This window comes from Erpetoichthys calabaricus, chromosome 7 (assembly GCF_900747795.2).
Source record: "Erpetoichthys calabaricus chromosome 7, fErpCal1.3, whole genome shotgun sequence".
In the NCBI taxonomy this organism is placed as follows: Eukaryota; Metazoa; Chordata; class Cladistia; order Polypteriformes; family Polypteridae; genus Erpetoichthys; species Erpetoichthys calabaricus.
Genome location: NC_041400.2, coordinates 121,360,258 through 121,384,393, shown reverse-complemented (window position 1 = coordinate 121,384,393; position 24,136 = coordinate 121,360,258). Strand labels below are relative to the sequence as shown.

Genomic DNA, 24,136 nt, shown 5'->3' with positions numbered 1-24,136 from the left:
GATATAATCTCTGGGTTTTACCCTCAGTCTTCCCCCAGAGGGCCATGCCTTACACATCTCCCATGGTGGCAGGTGCCTAGGAGCAATCCTAACTACATGCCCACATTGCCTGATTTGGATATGCAGCAGTTCTACTGTACTACAAGGAACCTCATTTCAGGTGCTTATACTCACAAACTTAATCTTTCAATTGTTACACCAGTAAGAAAGTGGATGTAGAATGACTGGTAAATGAACAGTTTCATCCACTTCATCACCATTCATAACATTCATAAAACTGCTACTGATTGCATTATCTTGGAGTGCTGGTGACATGGCTGATTTAATACGACTGACAAAATTTCACTTGGCAGATACAAATGTTGAAGTAAATTGGTATAGTCCTTTATGCTGTCTATAAAGATAATGAAGCAGGCAGACACAAGATTAAACCTGAAATGTCTTCTTGTTTGAAATCTGTTCTTTTTCAAAATGCTATTGAGGTCACATGGCAGGAGATCAAGAAAGTAACATAATAAATGTATGTTGCCATTCTACTATCATTTTGACTATTCTCAATCTTGTCTTTAATAACGGAGTATGTTCTTTTGTGTCATGTAGATATATCATTCCTTTCCTTTAGATCTAGTGTCTGCTTTGTCCCAAAGTCCTTCATTCTTAATTGGTTGTTTTCTTTTACATTAATTGCACTATTCATTAATCCACCCCGTCAGTTCCTATTCAAACAATTAGGCTGCCACCAATATGCATACAAAGTTACTGAAATATTTTTCATTGAAATTTTCGCTTGAAAATTCTTTTCTCCTAATATTGAATAACGTTTAGAATGGGTTCAATTACATCTTTTAATTTACCTGAGATGGACTAACATTATCATCCAAGGTTGGTCCCTGTCTTGTGTTCAGCAGTCTGTCCCCCAGTAACCTGATACTTAGTAAAAACAAGTCTGAAAATCAAGGTTGTCAACTGCACTGACATTTTTAGATATTTGAAAAGCTTAATAAACAAATTCTTAATATGAACAATAAAAATTAGCTACTGGATACATTTAAACCCTTGAAAATATGTTAAACCAGAAAGCACAGAATGTGCAATTTTAACCAGTAACATCAAACAAATATGATTAAGAATAATAAATGTTTCTTTTTCATCTTTGACGATCTAAGCTCAGAAAGGCAGGTATTCTTGTAAATCCTACCATTTGCATTTGTTTTCGTTCATTCTTTTGCACAGAAAATAAGAATGACTGAATAATACATTCCAGAATTAGAAAATCTTAAGGGTGAAATATATGTAGTTAATTGAGTGAATCACACCAAAGAAAAAGTATGTGCTGTGCAAGGATCCAAACAGACACAGACAGAGGTTCTGGGGCAGCTGACGTATACTTGAAAAAGGCCGCCAAAAGTGAAGGTTACGGTTCAAAGTTTGTACACACTTCAGTCCAAAACAAGAACAAACAGACAGGCAAACATGGTGGTTTTAAAGTCAGGCAGGGGAAGTGATGTCATCAGACCTGGAGCTGGAATGGACGTTATCGGGCCTGGAAATGTAAGTGTCGTCATCATGACAAGAACCGCAAGTTGCGTCATCGAATCCAGGTGAAATTTCTCATGGTCGGTCTGCCGATGAAAAAGAGAAAGGATCAGTGCACTCTGCCATCTCCTGATCTGGTGTAGAATTACCTTCATTTGAGCCCTTTAGCTGCCTCCCATGCAAACATGTACGACAGTGGATATAAAATAAAGTTTGAATTATATCTTCCAATATTACTTAGCCCCTGACTCTTTCATGAATAGTGGGTCCAGTGACCATTTTCCTGATTTTCATTCTTTTGGTCACTACAAAGAGCTCATAGAGTAGGTGAGGATGAGAAAGTATACCCACTAATAATTTAACAGCTTCTTCCAAGGACTTAGTTCCCTCCTCACATGTGTATTCCAGTTTAATGTCTTGAATGACTGCAATATCTGTATTGGTCAATTTCACAATCATCTCCAACTTCACTTATGAAGAAGACTATGAAGTAATCTCTTCAGATAACGGGTGAGCAGCTGTCCGAAGAGGAAGACAACACTCCACTCTTTCTAGGATTTGACTGTGAACTGCTTCACCAAAAATGCTTCTTTGGGGAATTATATCTGTAGAAGTAACACATCTGAAATAGACATATCATTTTCAGTGTAATAAATGTAATTCATTAAGTGTTTTTTAGAGGTTCCAGAGCTTGTGTGGCTGTTAATTCCTGAAACTTAGGGTATACTTCCAGTATGGTAACATTCTATGTGAATTTCATATGACCTTTATTTTCATTTTTTCATGGAAATTAAGTTTTCTCTCATAACTCAATGGAATTCATGAGACTGGTGTCTCACCAAAAAGTTTACCTGTTTTGCATTGAACCTCTCTGTAATAGAAAAAAGGATGTAAGAGTGATGTTTTCGACATTGTGTTTCTTGTTGTATCTACTCAGCTTCAGACAGCCTGTAACAGAATGGATCCAATTTTTTTTTGTTATTATTTTTAATCTACCAGTGCTTTGTTCCAGACTTCACATGAAGTTAATCATGGCTGTGCAGAAACAAAATGTGAAATGACAAATGCAATCTCAGCTGGAACTGACTTGGCTGTGGCTCATTGAATAAACCAGGTTTGGCATCTGCACATCTTTCTATTCAGGCATATATTAGATCCATGAAGTAAATCAGTTTGAATAAATATGGTTATTGTCTGGCCTGATTCTTGGTAGGTTAATGAGGAGATGAGGACAGATGGAATAATTGTAGTCCTTGTCAGTATAAGATCTGCATTTCAGGGGTAGAAAGTTTCATACATATGCATGGAGGGAAAATATGTGAACTTATGCTGTAACATCCCAAGAGGGGTCAGGTTCAACTGAAACCTCAACCATGGGTCATTCTTCATCACGCCTACTCACCGTGAAAGTGTTTACTTGCAATATAGTTTCATCCTGCTTGAGTATTATTTAAGTATTTATTAAAACTAAATTAACAAGAATACATAACTTTACATTTTTGTTTACCTTTTAGTTGAAAAAATAGCTTCAGTTTGAAATCAGATGTATTTCATCTTACAAAAACCAATACCTTCAAGACATAAAAAATGAGCCATGTAGTGTTTGTGTACATAAAACACTTTGGCTTTGGTTGTTCATGTTAGTAGAGGTGCTCTTTTTTTACTGTTGCACTGCTTTCCCTGGTTGACCAGATCCTACATACTTTTACACTTAGTAAGGCAAGCATTAATATGAGCATACTTTTTGGGGGATGGATCTTGACATTTACCTCCTGTTCAGCCTGGTTGCCTGGCAACCATCAAGTGGTTTTACCATTAACATGCTTTCCTCAAAATGACTGAATATGCAGTACTCCTTTACATTTTTGTTTGAGTGATTATTATTATTTTATTATTTACACAAATTGATTGTGTAACCTGCCTACTTAGAATTGTTTATCTTAATTTCACATTTTGCTTTAAATAGGGTAATTTTGTGCTGGTTAATGTAAATTTTTACTTACACTGCTAATAATTTTTTTCAATTCAGAGCTGTGCTTAATATGTCAAGCTGGTAAAAAAATGCTGTCCATATGAATTTTTCTTTTCAAGACAGAATTTTTTGTTTTTATTATAAGCTTGTTTGGCCTAAGCTTACAGTTAGGATAATGTGTTTTTCAAACTGTGAAGAACAGTAGCAGATTAATTAGGATTGCACCCTCACAGTTCCAGGGACCATAGGTCCAGTCCTAGCCTGGTCACTGTCTGTTTGATTTACAGGAAATACTGAAATTGTCTGTGGAGACAGATATGGAGATTAATAAACAATTTGCATATATAATCCACCCAATTTCCCAGTATTTTACCAGGTTATACAATTTGGAATCTTGGAGGTTGTCTCCAATCCTGGCATCACTGAATACACATCTATGTACAGTAAACAAAGATTTAGTCTAATTTTCAAATAAAGTTGACTTATTAGAGCTGTGGCCTCTCAGCTGGTCCCTATGTACATTCAGTGCCTACAGGTAGTTTTTCTACCACATCCTGAACACATGCATATTACAGTAATCCCTCGCTATATCGTGCTTCGACCACGGCTTCACTCTATCGTGGATTTTATATGTAAGCATATTTAAATATATATCGCGGATTTTTTGCTGGTTTGCGGATTTCTGCGGACAATGGGTCTTTTAATTTCTGGTACATGCTTCCTCAGTTGGTTTTCCCAGTTGATTTCATACAAGGGACGCTATTGGCAGATGGCTGAGAAGCTACCCAACCAGAGCGCATATTACATATTAAATAAAACTCCTCAAATATATTGTGAGCATGGGGCTGTTCGCACCCCTAGAATATACGACTGCTCCTCAAAAAACGCTGAAAGATTATCTTCACATTGCTCTCTTCCTTGATGGGCTTACATATGGCTACTTTGTCAAGCGATATGCTTCCTGCATGGTGCTTCGCATACTTAAAAGATCAAACAGCACGTATTGATTTTTGATTGTTTGCTTTTCTCTCTCTCTCTCTCTCTCTTGCTCTGACATTCTCTGCTCCTGACGGAGGGGGTGTGAGCAGGGGGGCTGTTCGTACCCCTAGACGATACGGACGCTTGTCTAAAAATGCTGAAAGATTACCTTCACGTTGCTCCCTTCTGTGCAGCTGCTTTGTCAAGCGACATGCTTCCTGCACGGTGCTTCGCATACTTAAAAGCTCAAAGGGCATGTATTGATTTTGATTGTTTGTTTTTATCTGTCTCTCTCTCTCTCTCTCTGACATTCTCTGCTCCTGACGGAGGGGGTGTGAGCAGAGGGGCTGTTCGCACACTGGCCTAGAGGATACGGACGCTCCTCTAAAAAATGCTGAAAGACTACCTTTACATTGTACATCCTTGCAGCTGCTTTGTCCGGCGGTGCTTCGCATACTTAAAAGCCAAACAGCCCTATTGATTTTTGTTTGCTTTTTTCTCTCTCTCTCTGACATTCTCTGCTCCTGATGCACACTACTTTGAACATGAAGATATGTTTGCATTCTTTTAATTGTGAGACGGAACTGTCATCTCTGTCTTGTCATGGAGCACAGTTTAAACTTTTGAAAAAGAGACAAATGTTTGTTTGCTGTGTTTAAATAAAGCTCCTTTCTCTCTACAACCTCCTGTGTTTCTGTGCAAATCTGTGACCCAAGCATGACAATACAAAAATAACCATATAAACATATGGTTACTACTTCGCGGATTTTCACTTTTCGCTTTCTGGAACGCAACCCTCGCGATAGAGGAGGGATTACTGTAATTTAATTGGTACCTCTTAATTGACCCAGTATGAATGAAATCACACATGTCTAGTGAGGCAAGAACAAACACGTTTTTTCAAGTGATTAGTGGTTAGCGCTGCTGCCTGACAGCTTTAGGAAATGTTTTACTGTAGAATCAAATTCATCCTGCCTTCTCTCTCACAGTGCCAAATGTTTTATTGAGGAGAAAGGCTTTTGAGGACAACAACATAGACTAACTTCAAATGCACATATTCATGTCTGATAGACTAAAGTTAGATGTTACAACTCGGCTGCTACTCCCATTTGTCTGTTGTTACACTTACCAACCTTTGGGATATACATTTCCCAGTTTTAATGCACTTGCCCCCAGGACTAGTCTCCAGAGCCCTAAGACTTCATGCCTTATAAGGCTTCTCTGTTAGGAGTGTTCTCACTCCCTCACCTCTGATAGACCCAGGCTGAGAAAAGAGTTCAATTTCTCAACTTTGTGCAATAAAATAGAGAAAATCATACAAGCAGGAAAGCAGGTTTAATATGTTGTAATATTTAAATATTATCATCAAATAGCTAGTGCCATAAGCAAAAGCAAAATAAAAATGTGACAATCCAAACCATACATCATGATATTGTCTCAGGAAGCACACAATCTTGTAATTACATTTGATTCTCTGTCTCTGGTCAGTTCTCTGTTGATTACATCATCATCTGGTCTGCTCTCTTCTTAGTCAGCTCATTGAAAGACTTACTTACTCAGCCTAATAAATCCAAATCCTGCCTCTCATTACAGAGGCTTTCTTACTGGAGAGGGATGGAGTGCTCATGAATTCCACATTTCCCTGTCTCCAATATTCAGAGCTCATACAACTAAATCCACACTTTGGATGTCACAGACATAGACAACTTTGCATTCAGCAATGTCGCTTGTAAACTATGCTAAAAAACAGCAGCTTTACATTCAGTAGGGGTGCGACTTATAGTGAAGCACTGTTGTGCAATCAGTTATAACCAGATCCAATGCAGCTTCTTCAACCCCCTGGCAAAAAAGTGTCAACGTGGGATTCCTCTGGGTGCTCCAGATTCCTCCCACTGTGTAAAGACTTGCAGGTTAGGTGGACTGGTGATACCAAATTGGCCCTATTGAGTGGTTGGTGTGTGTGTGTTTGCGCATGTGCGTGTACAGTATGTGTGTTCGCCCCGTAATGGACTGGCATCTTGTCCAGGGTCTGCTCCTGCCTTTCCACTGTACACTAGCTCAGATAGGTGCTGGTACCCCCAGCCACCCTGTTGAGGACCTAAGCAGGTTAGAAAATGACTGATTTAGGATATATGCTTACTGTCGGAAAGCTGCTTCTTTTATTGAAATAATATGTTCAAACTCTTTTAAAGACAATTCTCACAACACACTTAACATCAAGCTCAAATCTCAAACCTGTCACTTTATGTGTGGAGTTTGCAAATTTCCTCCCACATGCCAAAGGTATGAGTGTTACACTAATAGGTGACTCTACGTTGACACTGCATGAGCAAATATATTCTCGAAATGGCAGTTCTGTCCATAAGCAAATTGTGTGTAGTGAGACAAGAAAGAATAAGAATAATGTTCTGAGCAATTAATTATAACTGATGTTAATAAATGTGTTGCAACTTTTAGCACTGATGCCTCACAGCTTCAGAGGAATGCACTCAAATTCTGGCCCCTTCACTATTTTTGTAAAGTATGGATATTTGTCTATGCCTGAATGTATTTTTTTCAGGAAGTTATTGTTGTCTATTCCAACATTCTAAAGACACAAGTGCTAAATTAATTGGCGACTCTAAATTGGCCTTGCAGATTTATGAGGGAGTACCCTACAATGTACTTGTCTATGCCACGTCTATGTTAGGGGAGACAGAAGTACCATTACATAAGGGTAATCAAGTACAATCTGAATGGAGGCATGTTATGGGACACTAAACTATCAATAACCCAACACTTGACTGTGTTTTCTGATTTTGCCAAAAAAAAGGTATTGGCCGTTAGAGCTTACCAAAGGGGTGCATGGATATCAAAGGTCATTAGGAGGAACTCTAGTCTAGTGTTTTTGAAAGAAATGGAAGGTCATGCCTTACTCCAGAATTTATTTGGTGGTAGGCTGAAAGTCACAGTATGTTCATGTTTAGACCAGTGCCTGAAGAAGATGTATGCAAGTCTGGTACTCTCTGGAGATTTGAGCACAGTGATACACTAACATTAGATCAACAAGCTTTGGGGTACTTGATGCATGGTGGTGTGCTCAATAATACTGTTGGCAACAAAGGTTGTCAGTATGTAGCTGCTTAAATCTGACAGATGCTGGTACTCCATACTTGTATGTACTGACCGACTTCATGCACTGGTTTAAAGCCAGCTCTACGCCAATGGCTAATGGAGTCCGAAGTCAGGAGATGTAGAAGAGAAAATGCTTGACTGATGAGAGGAAAAAATGGTCAGAATGAGAGAGATGGAGGGAGTTCTCCGGTGCTTGGGCACAGTACCAGAATTGTGTTCAAACAGACAAGATAGGTAGGAACATCAAACCTCTGTTAAGAAGGCTCACAGTGGTCACAGGTCCTTCTTCTGTGTGTTCTGTTATATTGTTTTTTACTTGTACAAAAATAGGCATCATTCTTTTCCTAATAAATCTCCTTTTGGTTATAAATTTTGGCCTCCTTCAAATGATTTTTCATTTGGGGATGTCCGTGTTTTTCAAAGATTATAGTTAAAGAAATTCTAAGTACCTTCTCATTACTCCAGTGGTGTCTTTCTTTGAGCTGTGGTTAAAAGTGCTGTTACTGAAACTTGTTGACCCATCCTAATCTATATATTTAACCACTGTGGAGAAACAGGGACTCACAAGTAAAGCCATTATAGATTTTAGAGTAATAAAACTATAAGAAATGGAGCCAGACACATAGTTTAGGAAATTCACAGAATGAGAGGGTACAAGCATATGGATTTTAAAAATGCTGCCATTTGAAAATCTGCTGTCAAAATGGAGTGGCACGTATTCGACAGTGTGGGTACACTGAAAGAGAATTTTTTTTTAAGAAAATGTCTTGTCATAATTCAAAGCTCAAAAAGCACTCTTCTGCTGCAGATGAAAGTCTACAGATGTAGTTCTATAATTCAAAGGTGAGGAGACTTTTCTCTTTCATGAGTAAGAAAAATATTTTAGAAAAATCATTGTAGTATTTCTGTGGCACATCGCCAATTCAGCACTTCTCATTGCTTTATTATAATTGAACCAATTGAACTACAAATTAGCAAAAATATATGCATGGCCAACACCATGGTTTACAAGTACAGCACAGTATATTAATGCATATTTCAGTGTTTGACACTTGTTTAAGGTCATATACATTGAAGTCAGCATTAGATCATATATTTTCACAACTGGAATTTCTTGCAGATTTTCTTAATCATTCCAGGACTTATATTTACAGAAACTGTTTAAGCTGTTAGTGACTGTAATCATATTTTGTACAATTATTTTTCATTTTTAAATATTTTAGCCTACCACATTTCATGTAACATTAAGAATATTTGCATTGCACTCTTTTCACACATATAGATCCAATGTTCATTTAGGGACAATTTCTCCATTACAAGGCTGCTGGAAACCAAAGGCTATCCCTTTAGGTTTCAGGGACAGTCTTGGGTGGTACACCAGTCCTTAACAGTGCATCTTATCACCATATACTCTCATATCTAGCAATTTTAGAGATGCTACACTATCTGAATATACACATGCTTTAAGTGAGTGAGTGGAAAACCCACACAGACGTACACAAAACCTGCCATCTCCATCAGACAGGCAGCTGAGATTTGAACCCAGATCTTTGAACTCATGAGAAAGTGCCTCTCTCTACCAAGCCATTGTGTTGCCCTCATTGCCCTCACATGCAATAGTTTGACCCACAGTTTGTTTATATGAATTTCTTAAAAATGCAACCAAATGCAAGTGGGAAATAAATGTACTTATTAATAATGGATGCAATAATAATTGTGGTAATGAATCATGCTGGCATTCACAGCAACTAGAACAGAAATGTATCACTTCATTGGGAATATTTGCATAATTGTCATTTTAAAAGCTAAATGCAAATAGTGGCGGTTGTCTCTTATAGTCCTGTTATTTATTTTGCACTTGTTTAGGGTTAGCAGAAATTAAAACAGGTTTATAGTCCACAGTAAATGAATTATGGTATTTGCAAAGTCAAAGCTTAAAAAGCAATAACTAAGAATATATTGGATTTTATAAAAACGAAAGTAGACAATTTAGTTCATCAAGCTAATATGTTTTGCTAATAACTAAATTGTCCCAATATTTAATTCACATGTTTTTCTTTAAGTTTTTGAGGGAGCTTCTCTGACCACTAAACATGGCAGTCTATCCCTGACCCTCTAATGCAAAGAAGAATACAATACAAAACAATTTAATTGACCTCACAACAGAGTAATATTAACCTCTTAGTATATTAATTAACACTACAGGCATCAGTATAAATTACAGGTATTTATAGTTTTATGTAGCTTAGGTACAGTTACTTCATTAAAGAAAAATAAAAAACATTGGAGCAGAAATACAATTTTCAAAACCATAGTGTGTTATGAGCTTTCTTTAGAAGATCATACCAATAAAATGATAATCAGCTTGCTGAAAACATAATGGTAATGGAAGATACTAAAGAGGTTTCAGTGGAAAGAATGAGTGGCTTGAAATTCTCAGGGGTCCACATCACCAATGACATCTTTGGGCCCCATAACACCACCTGTCTTGTTAAGAAGGCTCAAAAGCAATTTCTCTTTCTGACAAAGATGAGGAAAGTCAAACTCTCACATTGGAACATCACAATCCTCTACAGAAGTACATGGGAGAGAATACTGACCAGCTGAATCACCCTCTGGTATGGCTACTACTCTTTAGCAGACAAACACTTTAAACCCAGCAGCGTAAAATGGCCCAGGTTCATCACTGGAGCCAAGCTTTCATTCTTTTAGTTAAGTAGTGAATTACATATTCAAGTGAAATCAAGTCAAGTGTCTTTATTGTCATAGTATCCATACAGAGCATTCGAGAAAGTTGGTGGAAATTAAGGGAAAGAATATTTGAAAAAAAAAAAGCCAAGTAGAACATATGAGAGGGGCCAAGAGAATATTGAACAAATTACAGAATCATATTACTAAATGAAAACCTTGACAATTTTACAAAGTATCCAGGATATGGATGAATGAATCTTGCTGAATTTGCTTTGTATCGAATTTGACGAAAACCCAGAAATGTTCAAGAATTTCAGTAAACTGTAAAATACATGGAAGTCAATGCGGAAAGAGAAGCTAAACTTGTTGTTATTGCATTATAATGGTGCAATGGTGCATCGGACCGAGGGGATAGGGATGCATCTGCAAACTTTGATGGAGACTTTGACTTTAATGTGGCAAATAATGTGTGTAATTAGATGTGTGTAATTAGAAAATATCTGTAATCATTGAAATATAATCAATAACTAAAAATAGAAACAAATGAAAAAAATATATATAGAAACAAAATGAATTAGAAATACAGAGATAAATATCAAAGTATCTATCAAAAGCAGAATCTATGTGACCTATTTAAGTTGACTAAAGGACTGCAAAAATAATCATCCATACTGAAACAAGACTGCAGAAGTTGCATATATGTACTGTACACAGTGCCGTTGCTAGATTATTCTGTGCCCTAGGCCAAACTAATTAGTGCGCCAACCAACTGTTTGATAGCTAACCCATGCGGCTGGGTTTTTCTGTCCCTTATGATCTTATGAACCAGCCCTGACTGTAAATATACATAAACAAACAAGTAAAGCATATACTGTATAACTAAAGGAAAAGATCCAAAAAATTATATAGAGTACTAGCTGCCCCCCGCAGCTACACCCACATTGTAGTAAAACAGGACAAACTTTAAAAACCAATAAGAAAAAAAAATGTAATTCTGGCCAAGCGGAAGTTAGGTATGCTCCAACGTCAAACGTTGGGACTGTATCTGATCATGTTCAGCTCTGACGTGAGAGCGTCCCCTGCATGGGGAGAAAAGCACGAAGCCGTGATATCTCTGGCAATCAGCAGCTACCCTCTAAAACACATGTATCTCCAACATGTGGTGAGATGTAGACCGACTCAAATGGAGGCTGGCACGTGAGTGAGGAGGGCCACACCCCCCTCCCCTCGGGCCGCAGCCGCTCTCTCGGATTCGCTCAAATAGATTGGTACCACAAGGAACTATGATACTTAGTATAATGAGAGAAGTCGCAAAATCAACCGGATTATTCTAGCAAATTATAGAAAAAAACCTGATCTAAATCCATTAAGTAGTTTTCTTGTGAAAAGTAGACAGGCAGACAGACGTTGGATTTTATATATACAGTATATATGTATATATATATATATATATATATATATATATATATATATATTCACGGCATTCGTAGTCTGTGTCACAATCTGATTGTATGGGTGGTTACCTGCCAGGTAACGCTTGTGGTTGGCCAGCAATCTGCTAACATCCGCCACGGTGCCCTCAGTTTGTGAGGAGCAGATCATAGAATGGTTGAAATAGTTTACTGTCAAATAAATGCAAAGAGTACACGACACGTGTTTCGCTCTCATTCTGGGCTCATCAGGTGTACACACTCCACTGCACTCCCTCTCGGGAATCAAACCTCGGATGTCAGCGCCAGAGGCGATGCCCCTAACGTTGCGCCACGGCGTGTGGTTCGTTTATTTGACAGCATGTAGATCGGGGTAGAATGAGGGCGAAACATGTGTCGTGTACTCTTTGCATTTATTTGACAGTAAACTATTTCAACCATTCTATGATCTGCTCCTCACAAACTGAGGGCACCGTGGCGGATGTTAGCAGATTGCTGGCCAACCACAAGCGTTACCTGGTAGGTAACCACCCATACAATCAGATTGTGACACAGACTACGAATGCCGTGAATGTAATTACCCCGATCTACATGCAGTCAAATAAACGAACCACACGCCGTGGCGCAACGTTAGGGGCATCGCCGCTGACGTCTGAGGTTCGATTCCCGAGAGGGAGTGCAGTTGAGTGTGTACACCTGATGAGCCCAGAATGAGGGCGAAACACGTGTCGTGTACTCTTTGCATTTATTTGACAGTAAACTATTTCAACCATATATATATATATATATATATATATATATATATATATATATATATATATATATATATATAGCCATTATAGAGAAAAGATTTTAAAAAATGACAAAAATAAATATAGAAAAAACATACACAATTCATATCACTGAGCTGTTATTACATTGTGTGTTGACGTGACAAACATATTAGATAGATAGATAGATAGATAGATAGATAGATAGATAGATAGATAGATAGATAGATAGATAGATAGATAGATAGATATTTTATTAATCCCCAAGGGGAATTTCACATACTCCAGCAGCAGCATACTGATAAAAAACAATATTAATTAAAGAGTGATAAAAACAAAGTGCAAGTTAAAAAGTGGAAGGTGGAGAGTGCGAGGCAGGTATGACAGTCAATAACATTGTATACTCCTGAAAAGTGATAAATATGCTGTGTGTAGACTCTATTTTAGTTCCCTTTTAAGAGGGCCAATGCTACATATTTCAACTGAAGAATTTTTTTGTTTTTTCATCAGTTTATATAGGCTAGATGTTGTCACTTCTCAAGGAAATGGCCGACAGGTCGGGAATATCTCAACCAAGCTTCATTCAATCATGCCAACTGTTCTCAAAAATATAAACTGGCTGACAAAATGCAACATCCAGCACAGAACTGGTAGTGACATCCCCATCCAACATAGCTGTTACAGCTCCATGCTGTCATGCTCACCTTGTTAAGAATCACTGGAGAATCCAGAAAATTCACTGCTAACAACGGTTTGGAAATTTTTGCTAATGAAAACTATATGTGAGAGACATTGTGACATTTTTGGATAACCAATAAACGTGAGAGACGTATATAGCATTATAGAATTATTTTTCCTTGTTAATCAAACTACTTATGCTTTTATATAGATCATTTACTATAGGGGATGCCTGCAGAAAGCACAAGCATAGAGACAATATGTAATATGGCCATGGTCATGCAAAACTATCACAAATTAATGATAAAAATAAAAAAAGCAGCAGTAAAACAAAATAGAGCTGTAGATGAACATGATAAGCAATAATTAAAACGATAATAATCTTCAATGTGGTTGTATCCTTTCTCTCATTTTTAACAAAGCATAACTTTAAATTAAGAGTATCACCAAAATTTACTAATCTTGTTGGGTGAACAGATTTCTTGGGCAACATTATTAACTTAACTCATGAATTAGTGAATGTACTGCATGGAAATGTATTTGGAGCACTGAATGCTCCAATTGTCCTTGAAGTATTGATTTTCACATTTGTAGAAATCTGCATACACTTCCTTTAGAAACATTAAGTGTTTTTTCACTTGGGTCATGAAGACTTCTTATTTACCTTCATGGTGTTAACCACACGCGTGACTTGGTCTTGGAATTCTATGCAATTGCGATTAACCACAAGTCAGATTTAGGGTGACGTGTAGTGATCGCCTTTACATTTTTAAGTTTGAATAACACTTAGGACAGTATTCTGCTGACATCTAGTGGAATTAATAACATCATGCTTCAAAAAATCATTATTTTGTTTGCGTTTTGCCACTCTAATGTAACTTATCAATATTCAAGAGTGTAGTGGAGCCTGTAACTAAAAAACACAACATCAAATGAAAACCGTAAAGGCAGTTCTAGAACATACTGAAACTGAACTATTGCTCACACGGAGAGATAGTGATGACAATGAGAATTGCTCACTGGACATTGACAAAAAATATGACCAGTTAATTCAGTCAAGTGAAGTTTCAGCATGATGTGACAGTAACTCTGTGACAAAAAGGCAAAATAATTATGATCAAGTGCAAAGACATGCAAGATGTTAGTCATCTTTAGCACTGTTCACAATGTGACAAGTGTCAGTGTTTGTGTCAGGGAAATATGGATGTTCCTAAGCCTTGTGCTGTGCTGGCCTGCAATAACACAAGGGGTGTGTCACTCTTGAACGTCAGACACTGACATTCATCGCTCGCATGTGCTAGTAACAAAAATAATATAAGAAAAGTGTGCAAACAAACACACTTCTACTGTCCCGATTGTAACATCAGGCTGTGCGTTCGTGACTTTCTAAAATCGTATTATTCAAATAACATGTATTAAATCTGCATCAGTACAGCAGTTGACACTGTATTTATGTTGATGTTTTGTTATTTATATGTTTCTGTTACACGTAATAACATTTTATCTTGTTGAAAAAAATCAGCGTTTCTGGCTTTATCATAAGGAGATTAAACTGAGGGAAATGTTTGTGTTACCTTACTGATTTTTGGTAAAGCAGTGCACATATGACATGTGATTCAATTATTATTATTATTATTACTGTAGAATTAATACATCTGTATTGAGTGAATAAGAAGTAGATGTCAACCAATTTACCCAGTGATCATTAAGATATCTACTCTATCATCAAGTCTATCCCATTATAATAACTCAGAGTCAAGAGAAAGTGTAGAGAAATGGAATGTATGGCCAGGCTGTTACTGCACATATATGTAACAGGTGAAGAACTAAATTTTCTATTTTTTAACTGCACTAAACAAATAAAGAACACAAACTAAGTCACAAATGAACTTTTGAAAATTCTCTCCTGGCTGAAATCTGCAGACACTCTAAGATTTTGATTTTTGCATTTGAAAACAGTTGACATGACAATCTGTGACAATTAACATGCAAACTAGCACATCCACCCACTTATGGCAACTGTCATGAAGAAAAAAAAAAACAAATAAATGAATTAAACACAATCTTGCATTAAAAAACTTAAACTATATACTTAACTCTTGTTAATGCTGTAATTTTTCTTGCTTAAATAATTCAGTGATAAGACTGAAAGTGTTTGAATAAGAAGTAACCCCATCTTTTGTAATTTTGCTAAAATTTTGTACATTTCCTTAGAAAGATATTAAATATAAAAAAGCTGCTTACAAGCTGTTTACATGATACATGGTAATTTTATGTAGTACCTACATATTATAGGTGTGAATCATCTTGGGCCTCATGTATAATGACATGCATAGAATTCACAGTAGAACATGGCATACAGGCAAAACTGGTGCGTACATACAAAAAAATTCAGATGCATAAAAATGTGCACATGTTCCACACACTTCCTCTTTAAATCCCTATCAACATGAATTTTAACACACATGCACGTGCCTATAGCTCCACACCTGATTCCACTCAGAATTTTGCATATTTGAATATGCAAATCAATACAAATAGCCCCCTTCGTTCAGTGTTTTGTTAAAAGTCAATGGCAAAAGAACGAGAAAAAAAGAAGAATTTCAGTGAAAGCAAACTGGATGAAAAGAAAAATGTACTATTTGTTGACTTAAGCAATGGTACAAGCAATAAAAAGAAATTGATGAAGTAATACAGCATGGGAGAGACACTTGAAAGTTCAAGTTCAGAAGGTCGCACAATGCCTGAAATAAAAAAGAAGCAGTCAGATATTAAAGTCACCGTGAAAAGGTAAGTTTATTGTATTTCAGATAATATTACGAAAGCTGACCCCCATGCCGAGAACACAAATCCAAGCAGTGATGGTGCTGCTGCGCCCAGCACATCTTCAGGTGCAGTCACGCACACACCTCTGCCTTGGAAACTGCTGGGCAACCGTCTGGCTGTGTGCCGAGAGACGCTGTGCTGTAAGAGATATAAGGGCTGCACTATGTGATACTGACCACAAATTAAATGATTTGGTTACAAAATAAATGCTGCATCTGATTACCTGTTTTTATATTCTGCTAATTACTTTCAGATAAAGTTGTAATGCTGTCCTATTTGAACGATCTTTTGGTGGGTCAGGGTCAGGTTCATCATGCCGCATCTCCTCAGGTACAGGCAAGCCACGATTGTGCGCCACATTATGCAGCACGCTACAAGCTTGCACAATACAACACACTTTCTATGGACTATTGAGCAGCAGAAGAGTGGAAATGCTTTCTATTTACATAAGTAAATTCATTCTCAGAAGGTGCCTTTAGAGTGTAACATCGGTGCTGAGCACCACAATGGATAGATTCTCTGCTCTTTACATGGCTCTTTGAGGTGGCTCACTATCCTTAAAATGACTGCTTGCCTTTTGCCGAATAGTTGGAAAAGCACCTGCGACTGTGCTCAGTTGCCATTTTATATGCGGTCCTGCTACAGATGATGTAATGCCAGCTTTTGGTGATTCGTTCCTGGTTGATGCAACTTGTCCAGCACCATTGCAATAGCTATGTGCATGCAGTTTACCGCTTCGATTAATTTTGGAAAACCAGATATTGCTGCGAATTGGGCTTTGATGTTTGCCAGTTCAACCATAGTGTAAAGAAATCTTATATATTTGCATGACAAGTGGATAATATCATAAGGCTGGAATGGCATGATTCAGTGATGATTGCGAAATACCCAATTGGTCAGCAAGTTCACGCAGAAAAGCTTCTGTGCCTAAATACCCAATGGTAGACAGAACTTAAAAAGAGCAGGTAGAGAACAATTCCTCAAAGTCTGCCTTTGTAAAGCTGCCACCAGTTCAGCCCACAGCTCCAAGAGGATAGCACTTTGAAATCGAAATGGACTTAGAAGTCAGTCATCATTATCTATAAATATATGCTTTATTCTAATTCTTCCATTTGCGATGTCCTCTAACAATACTAAAGCAGCTATGGCAGTTGGAAAAGTTTGACCATTCCATGCACCATTAGATTGCTACAGATTGATTACAATCAAGTGAATTAAATTTGTTATCAATATGTAGTTAATTTTGGTGTGTTAGCTAAATTGCATATCATGGATGCAAAACTAAAAAAGAAAGTGACACCACACATAAACACTACCACTGCTTTGACGCTGGGTGCTGCCTGTTTGCAAAACCAAGCAGAAACTTGCGTACGCATGGTGTGAGGCTGCCATGAATATGTGCGTGGCTTTACGCAAAGTATAGTTCTTATACATCATGAAGTGAGCATGGAAATAGTCATACACAACAATTACTTAGAAATACAGTATATAATGAAATAATTGTTTATAGAGGTGTTCACCTACTTGCTCTGTCATCATTGTAACTTAGGATAGAAATAGATGGGATGAAAATAGGAACAGCAGTGAAGAAACTGCCTAGTGTCATTCGCCAGATTACTTTAAACATGTCAGTCTTTTAGCCCAGTCCATTGGAGATGTACAAAATTATTTACCAGGCAAAGAAAGTTTGACTGAAAAAGGATTTAATGCAGCATTATTTTTTTTTGATGATTTTTTTTTATTTAGTGAGAAAAATGAACAGGAGCAGTGACATTAAACAATAAACACCTCCTTGGCAACAACCAAAAAAACATCCCAGTTAAAAGATTCCCTTGAGGACTGAAAGTTATTGAAGTATGTCTAGACTGGTGAGAGAGGTTTGACAAACATAGCAAGCTCAAAAGCACAGAGAACAACCAGACAAAGAGAAGAATTACAGATTAAGGTTACCAGTACAACGCCTGCCTGCTCCCTACCTTGCACATCAGGTGACAACTTCTCTAAAATGGAGCCAGATGATCCATTGATCGACGCTGCTTAAAGGTGCAGTAAGATTGGATTAAATTAATAGATTTACAGAGCAAGTGAGTCAAGAGATTTCCAGTGAGAAGGTAACATTAGTTTGGCAGTGATAGTACACCAAACAAAATAACCTCTGCTGAAAAAAGTCAGGTAAAAGTAGAGAAGTCCAGAATAAGAAATGTATGAGGCAAAATGGAAATATTAACAGAGAGAACAGATGGCAGGTAATTGGAAACATCAGTCCAGAAAGCAGAGACTAGAGGTGGGTACCAAAAGATATGACGAAAAGTGCCTGGGACACTTAAAGGATACAAATGACCAATGAAATCTGCGGTCAGCATTTACAAGAGATGAAGTAAAGATGATGAGAACAGAATGAGTTGATTCTAGAGAACAATTTAACAACATTTTTTAAGTAAGTGAGTGGTACAATGGCACAGTGATTAACACTGCTGTGTTATAAGTCCATATTCTTGTGATTCAAATCTTGACTCTGGCATAGGCTGTATGGATTTTTAATGTGCATGAGTGTGCCCAGTGGTTACAGCCCTGGGGCCTCATGTATAAACAGTGCGTATGCACAAAAATGTTGCGTACTCCTGTTTCCACGCTCAAATCGTGATGTATAAAACCTAAACTTGGCGTAAAGCCATGAACATTTTCATGGTAGTTCAAACCCTGGCGTATGCAAGTTCTCCACGGTTTTGCAAACTGGCGGCACCCAGCGTCAAAGCAGTTGTTTTGTTCCAGTGTGGTTTCCCTTTCTTTTTCAGATCCACATCCCTGACACGGCTTTATCATATATACTGAAATTAACCACATATTGTTTATTAGTTTAAGGCATCTGATTTTAATTAATCTATAACAATATAATGGTCCATGGAATAGCCAAACTATTCCAAATACCATAGCTGCTTTAGCGTTTGTTACTCTCACTGCACCTTCGTCTACTTCTTTCAGCTGCTCCCGTTAGGGGGTTGCCATAGCAGATCATCTTTGCCATATTACTCTCACTGCACCACTCGGAGATATTTATATCACTGTATCTGAGTGTGGAATCACAGCTCTAAAGCAGCCGATCGGTAAGAAAATTATCGTTATACAGCATCTAGCACACGCTGCCTCAGCCATGCTGCCTATTTGAAATACTCTCATGCGACAAACGCTTCAGAGTCTTTCATCCCAAGAACTATAAACGCAATCAATCAGTCCATCAAGTGCTCCTTGTAGAACTGTTTGTACTAATAAGTACAATTACCTCACTGTAAACTTGCGATACAGTTATAATATTGCACAACTTGAGCCACTTTATAATGCGCGTATTTACCTATGATGACGATATCATTTTTACGATAAAATGCAGCAAAATATGTTTATTATATTATACAGATAAAACTTTAACTTCATTTAAATAATCAATATTGTTAATAATTAAACATGTGAGGACACGGTGTCGCAGAGCTAGCAAGGAGCTGGCTCTCTGTTCACAGATTGTTCCTGCCTCTCGCTGTATTCTTGCTGGGGCTGGCGCAACACTGTAAGGATAGATGGATAGAATAATTAAACATGTACTACAAAGATATTTCAATGTTCCTTAAAAGTTTTGAAGAATCGGCGTTCTCAGCTTACAGATGGCTTAATGGCTATTACAGAGCTAATTGTGTGGCGATTGGGTATTTGGAGAAAGAAAAGGAAGGACAGGAATTGGGAGTTAGTACGTTTGAAAGAGACAGTACTGCTGCAATAAATGATTTCACCGAAGGTCACGCATGGTGCAACAAGCATCTTACGTGAGGCATGAACAATCACTGTGCCACCATGTTCCCATGTTTAGTACATGGTTTAATTGCTGTCATTATGAAAATATCAATTATACATTTCAGTATTTAAATTATTCAGAGAGCTGTAATATCATGAATCTAATGGATTCTGTGTCCTGTCAGAGGAAGAGAAAGCCTGTTTAAGAAGCACGTAATGATTCACACACATAGAGCACATAGAAGAACACATGCAAAACAAAGCATTTAACGTGCTACTTTAGTTACGATGGGATTTGAGAAACTAGTAAATGATTTTAAGATGAAGTTTATGATGTTCTACTTTAATGACAAAATAAACTACTGATTAAAGTGGAAATTTCGAGATTAAAGTTGACATTTCGAGCTTTTTTCCCACTGTGTCCCTATTTTTTTTCTTTTCTCTTTACCCTGATAAGCTTTCATATGACACTCAGACGGTGGGCTACGACTCGCCTTTTCACGGCGACTTTGATATCTGACAACTTCTTTTTTATTTCAGGCACTGTGCAACTTTGTGAACTTGAGCTTTTGAGCTTCTCCAACACTCTGTGTCACTCAATCAACTTCCTTTTGCTGTTTATACCACTGTTTAAACCAACAAATAGTACGTTTTTCCTTGCCTCCACTTCGTATTCACTGAAATTCTTCTATTTCCCCCCTGTGCTTTTGCCATTGCCTTTTCACAGAACACTGAGCTTAAGGGCTATTTATATTGATTTGCATATTCAAAGAGGCGTAATTGTGGGAGGAGTCTGGGGAGTGGCAGCAAGCACGTGCGTTAGTTTTCATGCTGACCGGGATTTATGGAGTGGAAGAACATGGAAGTTGGCGAACACACAGATTTATGCATCTGGATTTTTTTGTGCATACAAACATTTCCGCTTTTGTTGGTACACCATGTTTTAGTGTTATGCATGAGGCCCCTGGTCTTCCTTGCAATTCTGAATTAGAATAAAGAAGTTCAAAGAATGAATGATTGAATGTTAACTACTAAAGATTCTCTCTACGGTGACTTCCTAAACTGTAATGTGACACACATTGGAAATTACCTTCACTGACAGCTTTTCTTCATGCCTTCACCATGGGATAAAGTAAATTAGATTTAAACTCTATATGCACTTCTTACAGTCCAAATGAAAACATTACCTTCTTTATTTATAGGTCAGTACTGAAATATTTCTCTTTACACACAGTACTACTTTTGATGACATATTTTACAATGGAACATGTCAACAAAAAATTCTGTATCAAGTCTGAGAAAATATTTAAGTAGGATGTACTGTTTCTCTCATAATTTGTGACTGTAACCAAACAAACCTGCACTGATTTACTGTATTTATGCCAAAAACTTGCAACAGTTTGGAGGTGTGAAGTGGGATCCTTGTGGAGCATAAGCAGACATTAATGAATATTCATTGGATGCTATTCTGCAAGTTACAAGAAAAGTGCAAGGTACACATGTCGTAAATGTAAGAAGGACAGTCCTTGCATGTGTCTGAACTGTTAACATTTAATAATATGGATCTGATGATTGCATATAGCTCTGAACTGACCTCTCTGTACTATTCTTTCCTCTGCATGTCCTGGAGTTCAAAAGAAACAGCACCATACAGCAACACCTGGGGACTAGCAAGATCGGGAAAAAAAAAAAAAACACGGTCACTGATTACAATTGCAAGATATTATGCATATGAATATGAATAATATGAATAATGTTGCATCCGTGCCACAATGTTTTCCGAAATGTACTATACAGGTCATAAAATGAATAATTCCAAATATCATATATACCTATGTCTCTGTTTTTTTTTTGTCTGTGCGGCTTTGTTTTTTTTTGTTTTCTAGACCATAAGGTGCATACTAATTCAGCGTGAGCAGGAACACTTAATAAAACTGAATAAAAAAAATCAAGTGACGGTGAGATACGAAGAACAACAACAACATTTATTTATATAGCACATTTTCATACAAAAAAGTAGCTCAAAGTGCTTTACATAATGAAGAAAATAAAATAAAAATAAAAGACAAAATAAGAAGTTAAAATAAGACAACATTAGTTAACATAGAAAAAGAGTAAGGTCCAATGGCCAGGGGGGACAGAAAAAACAAAAAAAACTCCAGACAGCCGGAGAAAAAAATAAAATCTGCAAGGGTTCCAGGCCATGAGACCCGCCCAGTCCCCTCTGGGCATTCTACCTAACAAAAATGAAATAGTCCTCTTTGTATTTAAGGTTCTCACGGAAGGACTTGATGATGATGGTCATGCAGACTTCTGGCTTTTAATCCATCACTGTTGGAACATCACGGTACTTTGAGCAGATGCACCAAAAGGTCACCGGAAAAGGAAACAGAAGAGAGAGTAGGGGTTAGTACAGATTTGGAGCCACCATGAATAGTTATTATAATGAATTGGATATACAGAGTATCAGGATTAAATTACAGTGAAGTTATGAGAAGGCCATGTTAAAATAATGTGTTTTCAGCAGTTTTTTGAAGTGCTCCACTGTATTAGCCTGGTGAATTCCTATTGGCAGGCTATTCCAGATTTTAGGTGCATAACAGCAGAAGGCCACCTCATCACTTCTTTTAAGTTTTGCTCTTGGAACTCTAAGGAGACACTCATTTGAGGATCTGAGGTTACGATTTGGAATATAAGATGTCAGACATTCCGATATATAAGATGGGGTGAGATTATTTAAGGCTTTATAAACCATAAGCAGAATTTTAAAGTCAATCCTGAATGACACAGGTAACCAGTGTAGTGACATCAAAACTGGAGAAATGTGCTCGGATTTTCTTTTCCTGGTTAGGATTCTAGCAGCTGCATTCTGCACTAGTTGCAAACGATTTATGTCTTTTTTGGGTATTCCTGAGAGGATTGCGTTACAGTAATCTAGTCGACTGAAAACAAACGCATGAACTAATTTCTCAGCATCTTTCAATGATATAAGAGGTCTAACTTTTGCTATGTTTCTTAAGTGAAAAAATGCTGTCCTAGTGATCTGATTAATATGCGATTTAAAATACAGATTACAGTCAACAGTTACCACTAAGCTTTTTACATCCGTCTTGACTTTTAATCCTAATGTATCCAGTTTATTTCTAATAGCCTCATTGTATCCATTATTGCCAATCACTAAGATTTCAGTTTTCTCTTTATTTAGCTTGAGAAAGTTACTATTCATCCATTCTGAAATACAAGTCAGACATTGTGTTAGTGAACCAAGAGAATCGGGGTTGTGGTTGTGCTGCTGCCTCACAGTTAGGGTTCGCTTTCCGGGTCCTCCCTGCGTGGAGTTTGCATGTTCTCCCCGTGTCTGCATGGGTTTCCTCCGGGTATTCCGGTTTCCTCCCACAGTCCAAAGACATGCAGGTTAAGTGCATTGGCGCTTCTCAATTGTCCCTAGAGACAGAACATAGGGAAAGAGTAAATCCTATGTAAATGATGTAAATATTATTCACTTTGAGCGTATGAAAAAGCCTCAAAATTCCTACACGGAAAGTATAGACGACGAAAGAAAAATGCTAGTAGAATCATATCTGAAGCATAATTGTCTCTCTGTAACTCACGTGTGGATGAACCATAAGGGTGACCTGGGTTTGAGCTCAGGGGCCTTGGCATATGCTAGAAAAAAAACATAAAATATGAATAAAATATGGTTTCCAAATTTTTAAGGACATATTTGCACTCTTTCATGTACTGTATGTAACAGTCTGTCTGATGTGTGAGCAAAATTCACTAAAATTACTCACTGTACTAAGTTCATTAAACCTGCTCATGAGGTAAGTTAGTACACAGCTTTGTTCCTCTTCGCCAACTCCCAGAAACACACTACAGGTGCACTTAGATTTAGTCCTGGCTCGCTGCTAGTCTGCAGCTGTGGGGCAAACTGCAACAGCACCAAATCCAAAAGTTAGCCTTTTTATTCTAACTACATACTAAGACCAGGTCAGCACAGCTCACAGTACACTGCAACTGACCCTAGGAGCCCAAAGAAAGGAGAACTGAGAAAGGAGTCAAATTTTGAAGCAGCTTTAATCACATAAAATAACCAACAGTATGTACTGTACATCTGATACAAACTGAGAATACAGAAAAATGAATTGATGAAAATAATATTAGTATAAACCTTCAACCTTCTGAGTTGTAGAAGTTTGAATATATGAAATAAATGAACACATCATTTGCTGAATGCTGATAGAAACTCAAATAGGACACCTTAAAGTCTTGGATACTTTTATTCTTTTATACAAATCACTGTAAATGTTGTCACATAATAAAATAGAAATCCATTAGAGAACTATTTTTTTTGACAAGAC

At 37.4% G+C, this 24,136-nt stretch overlaps 1 protein-coding gene across 2 annotated transcripts in view; it reads left to right on the top strand.

Annotated features, from left to right (window-relative positions):
• Positions 1–24,136, top strand: part of LOC114654151 (solute carrier organic anion transporter family member 3A1-like) — a 333,533-nt gene that overhangs the window by 96,829 nt on the left and 212,568 nt on the right. The gene's annotated exons all lie outside the window — the stretch shown is intronic.